Source organism: Eubalaena glacialis, chromosome 8 (genome assembly GCF_028564815.1).
Source record: "Eubalaena glacialis isolate mEubGla1 chromosome 8, mEubGla1.1.hap2.+ XY, whole genome shotgun sequence".
NCBI lineage: Eukaryota > Metazoa > Chordata > Mammalia > Artiodactyla > Balaenidae > Eubalaena > Eubalaena glacialis.
Window position 1 is genome coordinate 105,110,267 of NC_083723.1, and position 23,705 is coordinate 105,133,971.

General features: G+C 45.2%; 1 pseudogene; it reads right to left on the minus strand.

The window, feature by feature from the left end:
- Positions 1-23,152: 23,152 nt before the first annotated feature.
- LOC133097124 (U6 spliceosomal RNA) lies at positions 23,153-23,267 on the minus strand (annotated as a pseudogene).
- Between the last annotated feature and the right edge of the window lie 438 nt (positions 23,268-23,705).

Consider the following 23,705-nt stretch of genomic DNA (forward strand, 5'->3'; position numbering starts at 1 on the left):
GGTTGGGTCAGGCTGGTGGTGTCACATCTCCAGGTGACAGATGAGGAAACCAAAGCACAGAAAGCTTGAGAGCAGATCCTGTGATGGTCTCTGAGCTGGAGAAGAAGCCAGTCCTCCTGTTGCCCGGGCCCTGGGCTTTCTCCACCGTAGTCCCTGTCACCTGAGCCATGGTCCCACCCTGGACCGGTATCTGCCATGAGACGCATCACCCAAACAAAAGCTTCCTTCTGTCCTGAATCCAGCTGTCCTACTCTGGAAGATCACTATTTCTTTATTTGAAAGGACACCCTGTAGAAATCTAAACACACACACACACTCACACACTTCTCAAGCCAGAAATGGAGAGAAAGGCTGGTAGAAAATGGAATCACGTTCTAAAGAACACTAACTCAAAATTAATAGTCAGTCAACAGACTAGCTGGGGGAAGAGCAGCCAGTTGCTCAATAGAAACAGAGCAGCTTCTGGCTGGCTGTGGTGCTGTCACATGGTCACCATGCCCGGGAGAGGGGGGGCGGGGGAGGGGGGGCGAGGAGCGGGGACAGGTAGGTCTTAGGTAGGTCTCCAGAACAGATGAAATGGGGAGAAAATCTCACCTGGTGGAGGGAAAGGGAGAACCAGGAGTTTCCCACTCAGACACTCTGAGGAGACTAGACCAAGGTGCTGTGAGGACAAAGGCCGATGCTGATCTGAGGAGGAAGGGTCCAGGGTCCTGGGGAACCATCACAAACCCCCCTTCCCGAGTCTGTTCTGACCACCTGGAGTCTTTCCTCTCCAGTGTACATTTAGGGAAGAAAAGACCCGGAGGCAAAGCATCTGGGAACAGGGTCAGAAAAGGGTGAAAAGGAGAACAAAGGGCAGGTGTTCTAGGCTAGTTGAGATGATGCGGGGCCTGGGACTTGGGAAAAGCACCAAGTGGATTGCCAGGGGCAGCTGCAGGCTTCACAGAGTCAAGGAATCATTCACCTGTGCCCTAAACATTGAGGAGGAGGGGGGTGAGGTCAGAGGAGAAGGAGCACCCTGGAGATTAGATTAGAGGTCTTGCGGGAGGCAGAGCCCCAAACCTGGGTCTCACTCCCACGCCTGCCGGCCATCCACATCCAAGGATGGGGTCCATGGGAGGAAGTGGGACCCCGGTGCCGGCCTCATGACTCTTCTCCCTCACCCCTCCTTATCCCAGCCCTGGCCTCCAGGGCTTAAATAGATTGATAGCTTTGCCATGTGTCACCCAGTTATTGATTGCTTTTGCATCTCCAGTGAGGATGAGGCTCTGGTCATGTAGGGTTGGTGCATGGGTGAGCGTGGAGCATGGATTGGGGCAGTGGGTGGAGATCACTGGTCCAGGAAACATCTATGCCAAGACCACAGCAACTCCTTGTGACCACGCCCACAGCATCCTCTGCACTGGATCCCCACGGAGATGCCCTTCCCCTCACCCCCAGGGGCACAGGTGGCACCAAAATCCTGTCTTTGAGAACAGTCTGTCCACCCTCCCACGCTTTTAGTTCCAACCATTTCCCAGCCTGGCTGCATAAGAAAAATGTAAGCAATGTGCAGACTGCACTTTTCTCCTGCCTGGGAGGCCCTGACATTATCACAGCCACAACAAACCCCGGCCTTCACCCCAACCCACTCCTGCCTCTTGCCCGGGGCTTGAGCAGAGGGACGCAGGGCACTGGTGGGGCCAGTCTGGGCCCAGGGTGTCAGGGCAGGCCCCCCACCCTGGTCACTGCATGGTGTGGCCTGGGGAGTGGCTACTGTGGGTGCTTCTCAGTCCCCAGGGTGCCCCGAGGGAACTGAAGGCGGGAAGGGGATGATGTGCCCATCCAGGGAGGGAGGGTCATTGGGGATCAACTTTCCCAAGTTTGGAAAGAGCCCCCCTCCCTCCATGCCTGCCAGCCCCTGCCTCTTGCCTCCTGCCAGGTCACAGTGGGCAGTGGGACAGACGGCAGTGGAGAGAGGTGAATGGGGCCTCCACCTCCTCCTTGGACTGGAGGCCTGGATGTTGGGGGGGGGGAGACAAGGGGGAGGGCCCAGTCACAGGAGTGATAGCCCCATGCCCACCTCACCTCCCCAAGCCTCCCTCCACCCCCAGGCATAGCCTCCCACTTGCCTAATCCGTCCAAGGGTACAACTGGGAGTGTCACCTCCCCCCTGCTCCCAGGCCTTGAGACCCTGCTGGTTCCCACAGGCTGTACTCCCTCCTGCCCCACCCAGTCAGTCTGTGACACTATGAGGGGATGCTTGGAGAGGAATCATCTGCTCTCCTGTTTCCACCCCTGCCCCCAAGTCCTCCAGCTCCGACCCCAACTCCGTCCTCAGGGTGAGGGCTGCCCAGGCTCCCTGCTGGAGACTTGGGCCTCTTGGCAAATCCCCAGGGCCCCTTGCAGGCTTCAGCCTTACCTGGTTACCTGCAGGCAGGCCCTGTACCCACAGTACTGGCTTCCCCTCCCTTAGGTGCAGCTGGACCTCAGCCCAGAGTCGCTGGGGGAGGCTAAGGCACCAAAGTACCCGAAAGGGCAGCTTGGGGGTGAGGTGGGGAGGCAACAGTTCTCCCCCTCAAAGGTACAGAGGTGGGCCTGAGGACCCCAGGCCAGGGTGAGATCGCGCTGGGATGCCCAGGCCAGGGTGAGATCGCGCTGGGATGCCCTAGGCTCCTTCTCCCTACATACACTGAAGAAAGGAAAAAGGGCGTTATATCTGCAGTCCTAAAATGCTGGGAGATACTGCCCTGTTTAGCTTCCAGCTAACAAAAAGAACTCTCCCAAGACCGAGAGCATATTTAGGAAGTGGTTCGGAAAGCTTACATCACCACTGACCTTCAGCCTAGAAACCTGAGCCAGCTGGGGGAGGGACCCTGGAGCGGGGTGTCTGTGAGAAGACCACCGAGCTCACTGGCAGTTCTGCCATTGCCACCCTGGCATGGGGCTGGCATGGGGAGTGAGTTCCTGGCACCTGGCCCCAGCCCTGGGCAGTGTGTCCCTAACATCGCGAGCAGGTGGGAGTTGCTGCGGCCACGCTGAACCGGGGCCTCTCTGCACGTGTGTGTCCACTCCCCGGCCCATCACACCTTGGCTTCTGCTTCCGGTAATTCATCATTTGTTTTTCTGAAGCTTGATTGTCATTGTGACGGAAGATATTAAACAAAAGGTGAGGTAACTAATGAAGTAAGTTACTTGAAAGAGCTTTGACAAATGTCAAGAGCTGCACATACACGTTATTATTCTTAGTGCTTCCAACCATCAAGAAGTGTCGTTAAGTCCTTGCCAGACTCAGAGGGATCTGAGAGTTCATCTGATCCAGCTCTTTCATTTTGCAGACGAAAAATGTGAGGGGTGAAGTGGTCTTCCCAAGACCACATGGAGGGGTTCAGCCAGATCTAGTGTCCTGGCAGGAGCTAAGTGTCCACTGAGCGTCCAACACTATGCTATACTCTACTTATATTAAATCATTCCACACGACAAACTATCAGGCAGAAATATTAATTTTATAGATGAGGAAACTGGTTGAGGAAGGGGTTTTTTTAAATAAATTTATTAATTTTATTTATTTATTTTTGGCTGCGTTGGGTCTTCACTGCTTCGTGCGGGCTTTTCTCTAGTTGCGGTGAGCGGGGGCTAGTCTTCGTTGTGGTGTGTGGGCTTCTCACTGTGGTGGCTTCTCTTGTTGCAGAGCACGGGCTCTTGGTGCTCAGGCTTCATTAGTTGTGGCGCACGGGCTTAGTTGCTCCATGGCATGTAGGATCTTCCCGGACCAGGGATTGAATCCGTGTCGCCTGCATTGGCAGGCAGATTCTAAACCACTGCACCACCAGGGAAGCCCCCGCATTACTTTATGCTGCCCCTTTGTAGCCAGCTGTACCCCTGCCACCCCTGGTCCCTGGCAGCCCCTAATCTGTTTTCTGTTTCTATAACTTTGCTTTTTCCAGAGTGTCCTATAAGTGGAATCATACGATATGTAGCCCTTCAAGTCTGACCTTTTTCACTTAGCATAATGCAGTTGAGATTCATCCAGACTGTTGCCTATATCAGTAGTTCCTTCAACCACAGGTTGTTAATCCACTTATCATCTGAAGGACGTTTGGCAGTTATGAATAAAACCTCTAAAAACATTCACGGGCAGTCGGCCCTCTGTATCCACAGTATTCAACCAACGGTAGATAGCTTGGTTGGAAAAAAAAAAACTCCAGAAAGTTCCCAAAAGCAAAACTTGAATTTGCCATGTGGAGTCTATTTACATGGCATTTACATTGTATTTATAACGATTTACATTGTATTCCGTAACATAAGTAATCTAGAGATGATTTAAAGTATATGGGAGGATGTGTTTTAGGTTACATGTAAGTACTATGCCATTTTACATAAGGGATTTGAGCATCTGTGGATTTTGGTATCTGCTGAGGGTCCTGGAACCAATCACCTGAGGATACTGAGGGACGAGGGTTACAGGTTTTTATGTAAACATAAGGTTTCATATCACTTGGGCAAATAGGAGTGGGATACACAGCGAGTGTTGTTTAATTTTATAAGAAACTGCTAAACTATTTTCCAAAGTAGCCATACCATTTTGCATCCCCAGTTCTAGTTTCTCTGTATCCTTGCCAATATTTGGTATGGTCAGGGGTTTTTGCTTGCTTGCTTTTTTTGCCATTCTAATAAGTATGTATGAAGAGGGTTTTAAAATTTGCTTAAAATCATACGTATAGTGAGTGGCAGAGCTGATATTTAATTGTAATCTATCTGTCTCCAAAATCCATTTCCCTTCCTCTACACATACTGCTCCTTAAATAATCCAGTTCCTCTACCTTGACTCAGAGCAAGTAGCTGGTAAACCCACTCTGCCAGTCAGAATAGCCTAGGTCACGTTGCAGTAAGAACAACAACAAAACCCAAACCCCAGTGACTTCAAATAACAAAGGTTTCTTTCTCATTTATTCTGCGTATCCTCTGTGGGTCAGATGGGACCTCTACTCCATGCTCTCCTCACTCCAAACTCAGGCTGATGGAGCAGCCACTAGCTGGAGCTTTACCACTTGCTCTGCAGAGGGGAAGAGAGCTCGGAAGGGCTCACAGAGACGATTAAATGCTTCAGCCTGGAAGTGATACCATCACTTCCACTTCCACCAGATTGGCCATACCTAGTCTATGGCCACCCCCAATCACTAGGGACCAGGGACCAGGCAATGCCATCCTAGCATGTGGCCAGAAGGCAGAGAAGAGGAAAAATTTGGTGAACAGCCTTAATACCTACTATATGTATTGTAGATAATTGTTGATCATTCAGAAGATGCAAGGTAACGCTAAATGAAAAGGGGTTCATATAAAGCATCGCATTATTCTAAAGGTTAGCCTTTTTTAAAAATTAATTAATTAATTAATTAATTAATTTATGGCTGTGTTGGGTCTTCGTTTCTGTGCGAGGGCTTTCTCTAGTTGTGGCAAGCGGGGGCCACTCTTCATCGCGGTGCACAGGCCTCTCACTATCGCGGCCTCTCCTGTTGCGGAGCACAGGCTCCAGACGCGCAGGCTCAGTAATTGTGGCTCACGGGCCCAGCTGCTCTGCGGCATGTGGGATCTTCCCAGACCAGGGCTCGAACCCGTGTCCCCTGCATCGGCAGGCAGATTCTCAACCACTGCGCCACCAGGGAAGCCCCTAAAGGTTAGTCTTATCCAAGATTTTCAACATGTTTTTCACAGTTGCCTCAGAAAGACTTCGCTGGGTGCAGAGGCCCTGCCACTACACAGGCAGGCCCTCCTGCTAATATTTTCCCTGGATTCAGGAAGAGCCCACATGGCTTATAAACATAGTTTCCATTAAGGCCCAGCAATGGACTGAAAATCCAACCCTTCGGCCCCTTACTTTGTTTCTCAGATTCATATTGTTATTCCAGCCACTCCCTAATTCCCCTTGATCTGTGACTATGGGCAAGGCCCTTCATTCTGGGAGTAGCTGCCAGGTACCCTCTGAGCCTCAGGGTCATAAAGCTATAGGGCAGCTCAGGTGTGCTAGAGCAGGGAGCTGTGGGGAAGGATACCTCCTCTACATGGTCCTGCCTAAGTCCTTGGACTAGACCTCAGACAGTCTCCAAGCCAAAGCTACGGGGATTAGAACAGCTGAGTGTGAGTACTAGAACAGCTCACGTGAATTACAGTGAGCTGGGCAGACAGAAGGCCTCCCTCATTCCCCCCACATCAGCTGTGTGCCCATGAGCAGAAATTCTCTGAGTTGTTTCTTCATCTGGAAAATGAGGAAGATCATGACCTCTGTTAACATGCTATGAGGAACAGTTTGTAAATGAAGCATCTGGCACATAGTATTTGCTTAATAAATGGTAGCTATTATCACCATGATACTTAGAGCTAAATAGAAGCTCTGTGCATTTTCAGTCAGACGCTGCAGTGAGTGAGTTCTTGGGGACTGGGACTTGATTTCCCTTGACCTTGGGGTATGCTTAGAGTGAAAGGATGGAGTATTATTGTTAATTGGTTAAAACTAGTGCTTTGTCTCCTAACTATTGAAATAACTATTTCACTGTTATTGTTTTCATTACATGTGCACACCTAACTTGCATGGCTGATCTATAAGCCCAGTATGAATAGAGATGTAGTTAGCAAAAGTCCAAATGGTGATTAAAAAGAAATCTAGAGAAACTTTTTCTAAGATCTACTGCCAAAGAGCCTTAAGCAAGTAAAAATTAGCTTTCATGTCTTTTACAGTTTTTACATTGCTGTTCAGGTTTTAATTTTTGAGTTTGTAATTATTGAAACTTTATATATTATGGTACAGTGGCTAATAAAAATAAATAAAATCTGTGAACATTCACTTCAACTTTTTCAAAACAAAATGGGTCTGTCTGATGGTTATACTCAAACCCGTCTGGGGCTGAGACAAGGCTGCCCCCTTCTGGAAGTTTCCAGTACTGTAATGATTCCTTAAAGAGGCAGGCTGTGGGCCTTCCACCCCAGCTGAGAAGGGGCCCATGTGTTTCCATCATTTCAGCTGTGGGTCTAAAGGTCTCACCATGCTGCACAGAACAGCAGACACAGTGGCCCTCAAGTTTCCTGGGGTTTTGTTACTCGTTGAGGAAAGCGATCACATTTTCTACTTCCCCACCATACGTTGGTAGAGTGCTGTACAGTTTAAAGAGCAGTTTCACGCACTTTACTTCACACGTCATGATAACCCTGTGAATTAAGACTGGACAAAAGTTTTTGTCATTTTACATGGAAGAACAGAGGTTAAGAGACGGCAAGTGATTTGCCTAAGATCACACTACCTCTAAATGGGAAAAAGTTCTAGAATCCAGGACTTTGGTTACCTAGGTTTGTGTTCTTTCTGCCTAACCATAATAAAAATATTACTTTTATTTTTAAAATAGCCTATTTACGATGTGACAGGTCAGTGATTCTCAGCTTTGGCTGAACATTAAAATCCCCCGGGCTACTTTAAAAAGTAATTCCCATGCCTGGGCACCACCCCAACCAAATACATCAGACTCTGTGGGTAGGGTTCCAGGCATCCATGAGTTTCATTAACTCTCCCAGGTGACTCCAATGTAGAGTGTCACGCGCCATTGTGTAGGTACTTTATAAACACCTCATTTAAACCTCATTACAATCCCATCAGCTAGGTATTGTTACCCACGTCACAGGTGAGAAAACCAAGGCACAGAAAGGATAAGTCAATTGCCCAACTCACCTTGGATAGTCCCTATTACCACAATTCCCAAACTGTGTGTCACGGTGCTCCAAGTTGCCACAGTGAGGTTCCACAGGATATTTGAAAAATTTCAGGGATAAATACTCGTCATCTGTCAGGCATCATGTGCACTACTAGCTCAAGGCAACTCACCGCTTCTACAGTAGATGGCGCTACATGCCTTCCAATGACGTCACTTTTTTTGCAAAACTGGATTTTTCCACATGAAATCAGTGTGGAACAGGAAATCAGTCTGGTGGTGTTCACTCTGATTCCAAAGTTAGAGAAGCAAGGCAATGCCCAAGAGTCATAGATATCCCATTAGTAACTGTGGTAATTTAAGAATGAATTAAAATATTTTCTCTTTCAACTTTTGTGTCGTTTTTTCAAATGGCTATGCTGTTAGGACAAAAATATGTATTAAGTTGTTCGGACCTGACTACTTAATAAAGGGAAATTTGCGGCATTTTGGGAAAAAAGGCACTGACACACCAAGGGCATCCACTCTAATGTCAAAGTCACACAGTGAAGATGCAGAGGGAGGATTTGAATTTGGTCAGTCTGAACTGACCCAGAGCCTGAACACTTAACCTCTCCTCTTTTTATAAAAAATATTTATTTATTTATTTATTTGGTTTCGCCGAGTCTTAGTTGTGGCACGTGGGCTCCTTAGTTGTGGCATGCTAACTCTTAGTTGCGGCATGCATGTGGGATCTAGTTCCTTTGACCAGGGATTGAACCCAGGCCCCCTGCATTGGGAGCGTGGAGCCTTAACCACTGCGCCACCAGGGAAGTCCATAACCTCTCCTCTTAACTGGGCTCAGTCAGTGCTTTACTTCTGTGTCCTGTCCTAGATGCCAAACCTTAAACACTGAGTTAGGAGTCAGCCTGGAAATGGTAGAACAGACATAAACTGAACATTACTATCAGGACCACAAATTATTACCATGTCCTTTGGCAAATTACAGAATGTCCTGAGCCTCAGTTTCCTCATCTGTAAAATGGGGATAGCAACATCTACACTACAGAGTTGTTGTGAGGATTAAACAAGATAAAAATCATAAAGCATCTGGTACAGAACAGGTACTCAATAAATGTTCTTTCCCTTTCTTCCCTCCTCACTTCCATGACAGACCTGGAGGCAGAGGGACACACCAGTGTCCCCAGAGGTGTGAAACACACACATGTAATCTAACCATCTGCCTGTGCCCAATCGTCAACCTCAAGCACATTGTATATACATACATATATACCTATAATCACAGCACCTTGGCGATTAAATCAGCACAAAATAAACTGACAGAACAACGAAGCAAATAAAGTTCTTGAACTCACTCCCCTTTCTCCGCATGGCCTCCATGGATAGCTACTGCTATGGAGAGATCCTCTGCCAGCCCCACGGTATCGTGCAGACTCAGTTAGATCCACGCCACCCTGCCTCTCCAGTTGCCCAGTATATCACTGTACGTGACGCTGGACCAAAGGGCTGCTCAGGATCTAAAAACATCCTCCATTTCATCTCAACACACACACCCTCCCGCCATTGGTTCTTAGCAGTGTCAGCCCCAGAACAGATGACCACCTTCCCAACATGTTACTCACAGGAGGAAACCCCTACAACCAGCCAAGGTACCTGAGCTTTCACCTTTCGATATTATTTCTTTGGGCTTGAAGGCTTTTTATAAAATAGAACTCTCTCTGTAAGAGGTAACTCTTATGTCCCACCTGGCAGGTGGTTAAACTTCAGGTCAGCTTCTGGGGAGGAAGTGAAAGAAGAATCAGTGTCCCAAACACATTCATCTCATAAATATCTAGTGAGCATCTACTATGTGGTAGGCACAGGGGCATGGGCATGAACAAAGTGCAGTCATTGCCCTCAAGGCTTATGGTCTAAAGGACACAAACTAAGAAACAGGTAATTACAAATCCCATGTGATATACGCTAATACAGGAAGGAAGTATAGGCATATGGGGGCACATAAGAGGGACAGAATCCAGACTTAGAGAATCAGCAAAGACTTCCTGGAAGAAGTGAGATCTAGACTGAAACTTAAAGGATGAAAAGGAGTTAGCCAAGTGAAAAAGGTGGGGAGCATTCCAGGTAGAGAAAGCAGGAGTACACAGGATAAGGTCCAGGGATAGAAAAGCGTAGTGGGAATTAGGTGCCTACAATTGTGCAAAGGGTTGGGACATGGTTATGACCTGCTTTTGAGTCTTTTCAAGTCCAAACCCAGGCAAAATCTTCATGTAACAACTATTTACTGAACTCCTACCACATGCAAAGAGTCTCCGCTGATGTGGGGAGGGTGTGTGTATGTGAGGAAACCTACATAGCACGACAGTAGGAGCCCCACATTAACCTTCCCCATCTTGCCACGTCTGGACACCACCTCCTTAAGACTCTCATGATCCCAGGCTGGCATCCTACGTTGATGGCAGGCCTGGTTTGAGTCTTGGTTCTCATGTGTCCTAGCTATGGACATGTTTTGCATTCTGGCAGCCCTGATGAGAGAGTTCCAGGCTCAGGCAGGGCTTGTATTTATTCACCCCTCAGCTTCCAGAGGCAGTGGGTCAGAAGTGAGGGGACAAAGCAAGGTGGCACTGCACCCATTCTGAGCTTGAGAGGCCTGGAGACATCTCATTGCTCCTATCAGAAACTTAAACACAGGCCTGAGGAACCAAGATGGCAGAGTAGAAGGATGTGCTCTCACTCCCTCTTGCTAGAACACCAGAATCACAACTAGCTGCTGGACAATCATCGACAGGAAGACACTGGAACTCACCAAAAAAGATATCCCATATCCAAACACAAAGGAGAAGCCACAGTGAGACGGTAGGAGGGAAGCAATCAGAGTAAAATCAAATCCCATAACTGGTGGGTGGGTGACTCACAGACTGGCGAACAATCATACCACAGAAGTCCACCCACTGGAGTGAAGGCTCTGAGCCCCACGTCAGGCTTCCCAACCTGGGGGTCCGGCAACGGGAGGAGGAATTCATAGAGAATCAGACTTTGAAGCCTAGTGGGAATTGATTGCAGGACTTCGACAGGACTGGGGGAAACAGAGACCCCACTCTTGGAGAGCGCACACAAAATAGTGTGTGCATCGGGACCCAGGGGAAGGAGCAGTGACCCTGGGGGAGACTGAACCAGACCTACCTGCTAGTGTTGGAAGGTCTTCTGCAGAGGCGGGGGGTGGCTCTATTTCACCGTGGGGACAAGGACACTGGCAGCAGAAGTTCTGGGAAGTACTCCTTGGCGTGAGCCCTCCCAGAGTCTGTCATTAGCCCCACCAAAGAGCCCAGGTAGGCTCCAGTGTTGGGTTGCCTCAGGCAAAACAATCAACAGGGAGGGAACCCAGCCCCACCCATCAACAGTCAAGTGGATTAAAGTTTTACTGAGCTCTGACCGCCACAGCAACAGTCAGCTCTACCCACCACCAGAGCCTCCCATCAAGCCTCTTAGATAGCCTCAACCACCAGAGGGCAGACAGCAGAAGCAAGAAAAACTACAATCTTGCAGCCTGTGGAACAAAAACCACATTCACAGAAAGATAGACAAGATGAAAAGGCAGAGGGCTATATACCAGATGAAGGAACAAGAAAAAACCCCAGAAAAACAACTAAATGAAGTGGACATAGGCAACCTTCCAGAAAAGAATTCAGAATAATGATAGTGAAGATGATCCAGGACCTCGGAATAAGAATGGAGGCAAAGATCGAGAAGATGCAAGAAATGATTAACAAAGACCTAGAAGAATTAAAGAACAAACAAACAGAGATGACCAATACAATAACTGAAATGAAAACTACACTAGAAGGAATCAATAGAATAACTGAGGCAGAAGAATGGATAAGTGACCTGGAAGACAGAATGGTGGAATTCACTGCTGCGGAACAGACTAAAGAAAAAAGAATGCAAAGAAATGAAGACAGCCTAAGAGACCTCTGGGACAACATCAAATGCAAAAACATTTGCATTATAGGGGTCCCAGAAGGAGAAGAGAGAGAGAAAGGACCAGAGAAAATACTTGAAGAGATTATAGTCAAAGACTTCCCTAACATGGGAAAGGAAATAGCCACCCAAGTCCAGGAAGCGCAGAGAGTCCCATACAGGATAAACCCAAAGAGAAACACGCCAAGACACATAGTAATCAAATTGGCAAAAATTAAAGACAGAGAAAAATTATTGAAAGCAGCAAGGGAAAAACGACAAATAAAATACAAGGGAACTCCCATAAGGTTAACAGCTGATTTCTCAGCAGAAACTCTACAAGCCAGAAGGGAGTGGCATGATATACTTAAAGTGATGAAAGGGAAGAAACTACAACCAAGATTACTCTACCCGGCAAGGATCTCATTTAGATTTGATGGAGACATCAAAAGCTTTACAGACAAGCAAAAGCTAAGAGAATTCAGCACCACCAAACCAGCTCTACAACAAATGCTAAAGGAACTTCTCTAAGTGGGAAACACAAGAGAAGAAAAGGACCTACAAAAACAAACCCAAAACAATTAAGAAAACGGTCATAGGAACATACAAATCGATAATTACCTTAAACGTGAATGGATTAAATGCTCCAACCAAAAGACACAGGCTTGATGAATAGATACAAAAACAAGACCCATATATATGCTGTCTACAAGAGACCCACTTTAGACCTAGGGACACATACAGACTGAAAGTGAGGGGATGGAAAAAGATATTCCATGCAAATGGAAATCAAAAGAAAGCTGGAGTAGCTATACTCATATCAGATAAAATAGACTTTAAAATAAAGAATGTTACAAGAGACAAGGAAGGACACTACATAGTGATCAAGGGATCAATCCAAGAAGAAGATATAACAATTATAAATATATATGCACCCAACATAGGAGCACCTCAATACATAAGGCAACTGCTAACAGCTATAAAAGAGGAAATCGACAGTAACACAATAATAGTGGGGGACTTTAACACCTCACTTACACCAATGGACAGATCATCCAAAATGAAAATAAATAAGGAAACAGAAGCTTTAAATGACACAATAGACCAGATAGATTTAATTGATATTTATAGGACATTCCATCCAAAAACAGCACATTACACTTTCTTCTCAAGTGCGCACGGAACATTCTCCAGGATAGATCACATCTTGGGTCACAAATCAAGCCTCAGTAAATTTCAGAAAATTGAAATCATATCAAGCATCTTTTCTGACCACAGCACTATGAGATTAGAAATCAATTACAGAGAAAAAAACATAAAAAACACAAACACATGGAGGCTAAACAATACGTTACTAAATAACCAAGAGATCACTGAAGAAATCAAAGAGGAAATCAAGAGATACCTAGAGACAAATGACAATGAAAACACGACGATCCAAAACCTATGGGATGCAGCAAAAGCAGTTCTAAGAGGGAAGTTTATAGCTATACAAGCCTACCTAAAGAAACAAGAAAAATCTCAAGTAAACAATCTAACCTTACACCTAAAGGAACTAGAGAAAGAAGAACAAACAAAACCCAAAGTTAGCAGAAGGAAAGAAATCATAAAGATCAGAGCAGAAATAAATGAAATAGAAACAAAGAAAACAATAGCAAAGATCAATAAAACTAAAAGCTGGTTCTTTGAGAAGATAAACAAAATTGATAAACACTTAGCCAGACTCATCAAGAAAAAGAGGGAGAGGACTCAAATCAATAAAATCAGAAATGAAAAAGGAGAAGTTACAACAGACACCACAGAAATACAAAGCATCCTAAGAGACTACTATAAGCAACTCTATGCCAATAAAATGGACAACCTGGAAGAAATGGACAAATTCTTAGAAAGGTATAACCTTCCAAGACTGAACCAGGAAGAAACAGAAAATATGAACAGACCAATCACAAGTAATGAAATTGAAACTGTGATTAAAAATCTTCCAACAAACAAAAGTCCAGGACCAGATGGCTTCACGGGTGAATTCTATCAAACATTTAGAGAAGAGCTAACACCCATCCTTCTCAAACTCTTCCAAAAAATTGCAGAGGAAGGAACACTCCCAAACTCATTCTATGAGGCCAGCATCACCCTGATACCAAAACCAGACAAAGATACTACAAAAAAAAGAAAATTACAGACCAATATCACTGATGAATATAGATGTAAAAATCCTCAACAAAATACTAGCAAACAGAATCCAACAACACATTAAAAGGATCATACACCATGATCAAGTGAGATTTATCCCAGGGATGCAAGGATTCTTCAATATATGCAAATCAATCAATGTGATACACCATATTAACAAATTGAAGAATAAAAACCATATGATCATCTCAATAGATGCAGAAAAAGCTTTTGACAAAATTCAACACCCATTTATGATAAAAACTCTCCAGAAAGTGGGCGTAGAGGGAACCTACCTCAACATAATAAAGACCATATATGACAAACCCACAGCAAACATCATTCTCAACGGTGAAAAACTGAAAGCATTTCCTCTAAGATCAGGAACGAGACAAGGATGTCCACTCTCACCACTATTATTCAACATAGTTTTGGAAGTCCTAGCCACGGCAATCAGAGAAGAAAAAGAAATAAAAGGAATACAAATTGGAAAAGAAGAAGTAAAACTGTCACTGTTTGCAGATGACATGATACTATACATAGAGAATCCTAAAACTGCCACCAGAAAACTACTAGAGCTAATTAATGAATTTGGTAAAGTTGCAGGATACAAAATTAATGCACAGAAATCTCTTGCATTCCTATATACTAATGATGAAAAATCTGAAAGAGAAATTATGTAAACACTCCCATTTACCATTGCAACAAAAAAAATTAAATACCTAGGAATAAGCCTACCTAGGGAGACAAAAGACCTGTATGCAGAAAACTATAAGACACTGATGAAAGAAATTAAAGATGATACCAACAGATGGAGAGATATACCATGTTCTTGGATTGGAAGAATCAATATTGTGAAAATGACTATACTACCCAAAGCAATCTACAGATTCAATGCAATCCCTATCAAATTACCAATGGCATTTTTTACGGAACTAGAACAAATCATCTTAAAATTTGTATGGAAACACAAAAGACCCCGAATAGCCAAAGCAGTCTTGAGGGAAAAAAACGGAGCTGGAGGAATCAGACTCCCTGACTTCAGACTATACTACAAAGCTACAGTAATCAAGACAATATGGTACTGGCACAAAAACAGAAACAGAGATCAATGGAACAAGATAGAAAGCCCAGAGATAAACCCACGCACCTATGGTCAACTAATCTATGACAAAGGAGGCAAAGATATACAATGGAGAAAAGACAGTCTCTTCAATAAGTGGTGCTGGGAAAACTGGACAGCTACATGTAAAAGAATGAAATTAGAATACTCCCTAACACCATACACAAAAATAAACTCAAAATGGATTAGAGACATAAATGTAAGACTGGACACTATAAAACTCTTAGAGGAAAACATAGGAAGAACACTCTTTGACATAAATCACAGCAAGATCTTTTTTGATCCACCTCCTAGAGTAATGGAAATAAAAACAAAAATAAACAAATGGGACCTAATGAAACTTCAAAGCTTTTGCACAGCAAAGGAAACCATAAACAAGGCGAAAAGACAACCCTCAGAATGGGAGAAAATATTTGCAAACGAATCAACCGACAAAGGATTAATCTCCAAAATATATAAACAGCTCATTCAGCTCAATATTAAAGAAACAAACACCCCAATCCAAAAATGGGCACACGACCTAAATAGACATTTCTCCAAAGAAGACATACAGACGGCCACGAAGCACATGAAAAGATGCTCAACATCACTAATTATTAGAGAAATGCAAATCAAAACTACAATGAGGTATCACCTCACACCAGTTAGAATGGGCATCATCAGAAAATCTACACACAACAAATGCTGGAGAGGGTGTGGAGAAAAGGGAACCCTCTTGCACTGTTGGTGGGAATGTAAATTGATACAGCCACTATGGAGAACAATATGGAAGTTCCTTAAAAAACTAAAAATAGAATTACCATATGACCCAGCAATCCCACTCCTGGGCATATACCCAGAGAAAACCGTAATTCAAAAAGACACATGCACCCCAATGTTCATTGCAGCACTATTTACAATAGCCAGGTCATGGAAGCAACCTAAATGCCCATCGACAGACAAATGGATAAAGAAGATGTGGTACATATATACAATGGAATATTACTCAGCCATAAAAAGGAACGAAATTGAGTCATTTGTTGAGACGTGGATGGATCTAGAGACTGTCATACAGAGTGAAGTAAGTCAGAAAGAGAAAAACAAATATCGTATATTAACGCATGTATGTGGAACCTAGAAAAATGGTACAGATGAACCGGGTTGCAGGGCAGAAGTTGAGACACAGATGTAGAGAACAAACGTATGGACACCAAGGGGGGAAAACTGCGGTGGGGTGGGGATGGTGGTGTGCTGAATTGGGCGATTGGGATTGACATGTATACAGTGATGTGTATAAAATTGATGACTGATTAAAAAAAAAAAAAAAGAAACTTAAACACAGGGAAAGGTGGCAAAGGTGATATTTACAAAAGTAGCTGAGGGTTGGACGCCAGCAGTCTGACCACAGCTGAGGAGAGGACTTGGCTTATTCTATTTAAAACTTTGGAGTTCCCAGGTTGTGCAAGGCAGAAGGTTGGGGTGTTGTCAGAACAGCCAATCTCAACATGCTTGCTAACTCATGTCCACGTGGTAGCTTCTGGCATGATGTCCTGGGCCAGTCCTGATGTCCACCCCACCCTCGACTCCAAGTACCTAAAACACACACCTCACCACTTTTGTAAAACACCAAACTCACCATCTTTAAAAAGAAAAAAAATTATAAGCAAAATCAGTCAGGATAGAAATGGTCCCCAAGGAGACAGTCCTTCTGAGAAGCCACTGAAGGCTTCAGGCCTGGCTGCTCAGTCCTTGACCTACTTGTAGCCAGGCAAGACCTATGCCCTTCCCAGCTTCTGGAAAGACTCAGTCACTCTGGCCTTGCCTGCCTAGCCCAGCTTTGCTGACCTCATGGGTGCAGGTGGAGGCTTAGGAGGACCTTTCACCTCCTTCCTGCCCACTCATTTCCCTGCTGCAGCCAGGTCCCTACAGAGTGCAGGCAGACACCTGTCACACACAGCCTGACTCCTCTGATGTGTGTTGGAGAGGGGGAGGGGAGGATGGTGTGCTGGACCGGGGACAGGAGTTTGACAGGACTCTGCCACCCTACAGAGATTTATGATTCTGGCCCACCCAGGTTTGGGGGGGCTCCCTAGGGCACGGGTAGCTGTGTGGCCATCCTCAGGAAGGTGGAGCAGCTGCCTCACTGGGTTCTGGGACCATTGCCTGCTGGAGGCCCCTCCACGAGAAGGACAGTCTAAGACTGCACCCAAAGGCACTCACAGACAGACCCCTCTGCTAAGACCCAGAAGAGGGTGGCCTCTGAGGTGCCTTGGAGTCCCTGTCTACAGGACCCGGGCAGACCTGGTGCCCCCAAACAACCTCCAAACCCTCCTACCCTGCCCCGCCCAGCGAGCAGGAATACTGGTTCCTGCGGTAGATGGGTAGATCGGTGACGGCGGGACTCTCCCCGCCTCGACGTCTCTGTTCAGGGTAAAGGTGAGGACAGGCTCCTTCCCCTTAGGGCAGCCCAGAGCAGTTTCCGGCTGAGTCAGTTTCGCGGGGAGAGCGGCTCAGGCCAGCTCAGGGCTCGGCTCGCCAACAGGGATTTGCCCACTCCCCTCCTCCGGCGCTGGGCAGCCCCTGGCGCGCCCCTGGGCCCCTGGCCGGTGGATGGGCGGATGGACAGACGGCCGCGGGGGAGCCCCGAGCACCAGCCTGCTAGAGGGGAGCCGGGAGCAGGTGGGCGAGTGCGGGGTCCTGGGCCCCTCGGGTTGCCGGAAGCGGGCGCTGTCCAGCCAGAGAAGGGACTCCTTGACGCCAGCAAGTCGGGGCCCTGCTTAGATTTCCCTTCCCACCTGGGACAAACTTAGTATCCTCCAGGCGCTTGCGTTAAAGAGTGATATTTCCCCGGTCAGGACTTTCCTAGTAAAGTAACTATTGTTGCTAAAAGGAAGAAGTTGTTGCCTCTGATGGCCCCTTCCACTCTCAAGAAGCACGAGGAAAAGATATCTAGACACCTGAGGCTTAAGTATGAAAGGGAGTGTAAGGAATAGTTAAGAGTATGGATTCTAGCATCCTGACCTGGGTTTGAGTCCTGACTTTGCCATTTTTTGAGCCGTGTCACCCAAGGTGAGTTTCTGTTGTTTCTCAGAGGCCAGTTTTTCCATCTGCAAAATGTATAATAATTCTTATTGCACCTGTTTCTTAGGATTGCTGTGAGGATTAAATGAGACAAACGTGGAACACGCTTAGCACGGTGCCTGGCACATAGTACCAACTCAGTACGTGGTTGTAAAATGTGCCTTTTATTGGACAGCACTTCATCCCAAAGAGTGGGGATTTCACACAAAAGGAAAATATATTTGAGCAGGCAGGTTTTGTATGGCCGCCCAAATCACAGAGTAGACTACAGCATGTTTCCCACCAGCCACTTCAGTTTCCGTCCTGGATGAAATGTAAGCTAGCAGGACCCTATGGGGCCTTCCCAGAACAGGACTCCCCCTCTTTCCCCCCATGTCCTCTGCCTGACTTTCGTCTGTAGAAAAACTAGTCAAAGAATAAATCTAATCCGAGAGGTGAGAAAATGCAGAAAGAAAGAAAAACAGTCAAGCAAGACAAAGTCAAGGACCTTTAGTTCCTCCTCAAGGGCAATAGGTAATATTCTGAGCCAGGTCCTTTGAGCTGTTTTGCTGATACTGAAACTTCTTTGTGGAAGAAGTTAACTGTATGCCACCCACAAGAACAGAGACCCCAGACCAGCTGGAATCAGAAGGTTGAAGATATCCACTCCCACCAACCCATCAGAGGAATGTCCATGAGCTGATCACACACACCACAATCCCCCTCCCTCACACTGTCTTTAAAAACCTTTCCCTGAAAGCCTTCAGGGAGTTCAGGTCTTTTAAGCACTAGCGACCCTGGATTCCTTGCTTGGTGCCCTGCAATAAACTGCAGTTTCCTACACCACCAACCGGGGTCAGTAGATTGGCTTTACTGCACGCGGGCAAGCGAACCTAAGTTTGGTTCGGTAACAAAAACAGTCCTAATTAAAGGCATCTAGGAACTAGGAAGCAAAGAGTGCTTCCTAAAACTCCTAAAACGACCAATCCTCCCATCTGCCACTCCCCACCCCTACCCCCCGCCCTCCGCCCCACACAAGGTCTCAGCCCAGTCCCCCAGAACCACAAGCCAAGAGGCAATGTAGATGTCTCCATGTTGGCTTCATACAATCAGTCTATTATTTGCTTTGTTTTGCCACGCCACTTGCGGGATCTGAGTTCCCCAACCAGGGATTGAATCCGGGCCATGGCAGTGAAAGCCTGGAATCCTAACCACTAGGCCAACAGAGAACTTGATATTTGGTTTTTAATCATAGAGTATAGATTCTTCCCCTCCCATTTGTCCTTGTAACTTACCGTTGTCTAATCTAGAGTTGGTTTCTGGAGGCATGAAAAATCTCAGCTGAGTCTGAAAAGATAAATAAGAGTTCATCAGATGAAGAAAGAACAGGGCATTTCAAGTATTGAGACGAGCACAGGCAAGGCTCAGAGGCTTCCCAGGACATGTTCTGTGGAATAATATGCGGCTCTGTGTAAAGGAATCTCGGTCCCGGCTGAGGCACTATGGCATAAGAGCTTAGCACGTGAACTCATGGGCTATACTGCCTGGGTTTGAATTCCAGCTCTATTACTTATTAGCAAGTTACTTAAGCTCTTTGTGCCTCATCTATAAAATAGAATCATAGTAATAATACCCAGCTCCTATTGTTGTTGGGATGATTAAATAAGTTGATATATGGAGAGAACTTAGAACAGTGATGGTGCATAGTAGGTGTTTCATAAATGTTAGATGTTACTATTCCCAATTCATATGTAAGCTTTGGAGCAGCCCACCTTTTTCTTTCACCATTCAACCCAAGTACACCCTATACAAGAAACTTTCTTTGATTAATCTGAAATGCCTATATGTTGCATACCACCCAAATGCACTTCATTTCTGGATATCAACATTTTAACAAACTCATTCTCTAACACTACCCTGGGGAATTGGTCACATCAATAGCGAAGGAAGTTTACTGCAGGAAATCAATGAGCTGTCTTGTGACACAATGACTCAGTTATACATTCAACATTCTGTCAGCAAGTATTTATCGAGCACTTATTATGTGCCAGGCATCATGCTTCACGCGCCTTCCCCTAGAGTCCCACACAGGAGAATTAGGTGGAGGGTGATTGATTTAAGAGTCTCAGAAAGATCAACCTTTGTCTCCAATCTTTCTCCTCCTGACTGCTTGAAAGATTTAGCACTGATTTCACTTCTTCAAACCCTTCTTAAGGGTGATGCATTCTGGTGGGTCAAAGTTCTAGGTTACCCAGAGAGATCATACATTAGATATTTAATAGCAGTGAGAATTCCATTATCTGATTAACCCATTTTCTGGAGCAAATGGGTCCATAAAGGGCTTTGGTGGGGCTGTGAACACTGGAAATCACGTGTTTGTCAATTTGTGCATTTTTCCCTAGGAGTTCTATGTCAGAAAACATAAGAATTAGATAACAGGACAATCTTCCCAATACAAAACACCTAAAACATAGCAAAGATTCTTTTACATGCGTAGCAGAGCTTGAAGAAAAAAAAAGGGGGGGGGAATCTATAGGGGCAAAAGACAAACAAACATACAAAGCAAAGAACAAAACGTGTGCTGTTGTAGGTGTTGTCAGTGAAGCTGTGGCTGTCCTGAGGGTGCTGACCAATCCTGAAAGGTGTACAGCAGGGCCCTCAAGGCTATGCTTTCCAGGAAGGGTGGGCCCGGAGAAATCTGGCCACCAGCAAAGGGAGGGGTCAGTGATATGTGTTTGTCTCTACCTGCATTCTTGACTTGAATAAACAGTTTCCAGTGAGAATTTGCGATTCTGTGCTTCCGGTGAATTTGAGAGTAAAATGTATACTACTTGTGGTCTGGGAAGACACAAAAGGGAACATTAACAAAAATTGGAAATGGATTGGTGGTTCTTTGAAGGAGCTTTGTACAAAGCTTCTCTGGAGGAGTTCCCCCTCACCCCAGGCTACATAGGATTCCCACACAAAAAGTTTGGACAAGCAGAGCTCAAATTAAAAAAAAAAAAAAAAAAAAAAAAAAAAATCTAGGGAATTCCCTGGAGATCCAGTGGTTAGGACTCTGCGCTCAGGGTTCAATCCCTGGTTGGGGAACTAAGATCCCGCACAAGCTGCAAGGCGCGGCCAAAAAAAACCAAAAAAAAAATCTATAAAAACATAGAAAAAATCTCCATGAGCAAATGTCAGCAGACCCAATAAATAGCTGCATGAGAGCCTTTCCAACTCTGATAATAGAATTATTAGGTACAGAGTAAAAAAAAAAAAACAAACCTTTTTTTAATGTTTAAAGAAAACTAAGAAGAAACTGAAAACATGAGAAAAGGACCATATGCTACCAAAAAAAGATGAAGGAGGTTTGAAAAACAAATCAAATTGAACATCTAAAAATGAAAGCCATAATAATCACAATTAAAAACTAAATGGGCTGCTAAACCATTCGTAGACGACCTGCTTCTGGGTCGGGGTTTCGTACGTAGCAGAGCAGCTCCCTCGCTGCGATCTATTGAAAGTCAGCCCTCGACACAGGGGTTTGAAATAGAAAAAAATAAAAAAAAATTAAAAAATAAAATAAATTAAAAAAAAACTAAATGGGCAAGTTAAACAGAAGATTTAGATAGAATGGAAGACAAAATTGGTGAACTAAAAAAAAAAAAAAATCTAAAAAATTACACAGAATGTAGTAGAGAGAGACAGAAATATGGAAAATATGAAGGAAAAATTAAGGGACATGACGATCAGAAATGAGTAGGACTAATATTCATCGAACTGGCATTCTGTAAGGAGAAAATAGAATAAAAAGAGGCCAAGAGATAGTGGCTGAGGATTGTCCAGAAGCAATGAATGACATGAATCCTTACCTTCTATGATTAATGTAAGCTAGATGACAAAGGAATAATATATATATATTATTTTTCACCGTGGTCTCCAGGGCCTTTATTCAGGAAGGTACAGAGCACCTGCAGTCTGTTTGACAGGCACCGTGCAGGGGTTTGTAACAGCTCAGTTTTCTCCAAAGGTGTAGTGGGGAGAGGGATGCAGAAGGAAGGAGGATGCTCAGGGGAGTTCTCTCCTCCAGAAAAAGGCACTGGCAGGGGGTGAGCACCCTGCTTCTTCCCAAGCAATGGCCCGGGTTATATACACACGGGGGTTGACCAGACGCAGAGAAACTCAAAGCTAAATACAGCTAACCATGGAAAGAGTCCCTGGAGCGGGGCGGGGAGGAGGGGAGGGGGGGTGGCAGTGGCCAGGGCTGCATCTGGGCTCTTTCCATTGGGTGGAAAAGGAAGTTCAGAAAGAAGGCAAAGCTTTAAAGGAGAAACAGAATGCAGCCTCTCAGACCTAGTGTTCTGTGCAATTAAAAAACCCGACAAAATAAATACAACTTAAAAACTTCTTACATGACACTAAAGGCACATCTGGGACAAGCAGTGGAGAAACCTCCTCCACTGCTGAGCAGTGTTGAACCCCAAGAGCCCCGGGGCCCCACGGGGACAGGGCGGAAAGGACGCCCACTCACCTGTGCGCAGGTGTGCACACCTCGTCCCACCCTCCTGGCACCTGCACAGCCAGGACCCAAGGAGTCCCTGCCTGGACCAGGCTGGCTGGGGAAGGTTTTCAGACCGCCTGGACAGAGGCTCTGGGAGATCCCATTCCAGGATCTATCTATCCCGCTCCGTCAAGGGAGTGGGGGACAGAAGGGAGAATGGGTTGAGAGAGAGAGTAGGTGTGCAGGAGAACTAGCATGGGAACTACAAAACCCCCAAACACCTAATAGAATAACCCTAGAAGATGCCACTTTCTACCATTCACATATATACTGTAACTCAAAGCAAAGGATTGCCAGTAAGAGGCCCTATGGGTCTCCTTTAATAAACAAGTCACTCGCATATTAGCACACTGTTTGCAAACAACTGGTGCCTACTTAAAGTACTTGGAAAGTTTGTCCTCTTAAGTTGGTTAAGCTGGTTCCCTGTAATTTTTGTTCATAGCATTAATTTGCTTTAGCAAATTTTTTTGATAGATAGAATGAGGGTAACTTGGCCAGCCGAGAGTTGTAGAATTTTACATCTGAATTAATGATGTCCCTTCCCCCACAGACAGCTGCAGCACAGACCCCCGGGGTCCCTTCTGACCCAGCTGACTACAGCTCCCAAGACCCCGAGCTGACTTTGGCGCTTCTGCCTTCTAGGGTCATAAAAATATAGAACGTTTCACGAATTTGCGTGTCATCCTTGCACAGGGGCCATGCTAATCTTCTCTGTATCAAGGAATAATATTTTTAAATGTCTGAGAGTAAATATCTAGCAAACTAGAATTTATACTTAGCCAAATTAGCATTTAAAAGTAAGAACATACATGGAATGGGAGAAAATATTTGCAAACCATGTATCTGATAAGGGAATTGTATAAACAATATATAAAGAACTCTTACAACTCAGCAATAAAAAGACGAATAACCCAATATAAAAGTGGGTAAAGGAGTTGAATGGACATTTCTCCAAAGAAGATATACAAATAAACAATATACATATGAAAAGATGCTCAACATCGTTAGTCATTAGGGAACTCAAAATCATGATGAGATACCACTTCACAACCAGTAGGGCAATGGAAATAAAAAAGGAAGACAATAAAAAGTGTTGACAAGAATATGGAGAAACCCTTATACATTGCTAGTAGGGTTGTAAAATGATGCAGCCACTTTGGAAAACAGTTTGGCAGTTCCAGGAAATAGTAAATATAGAGTT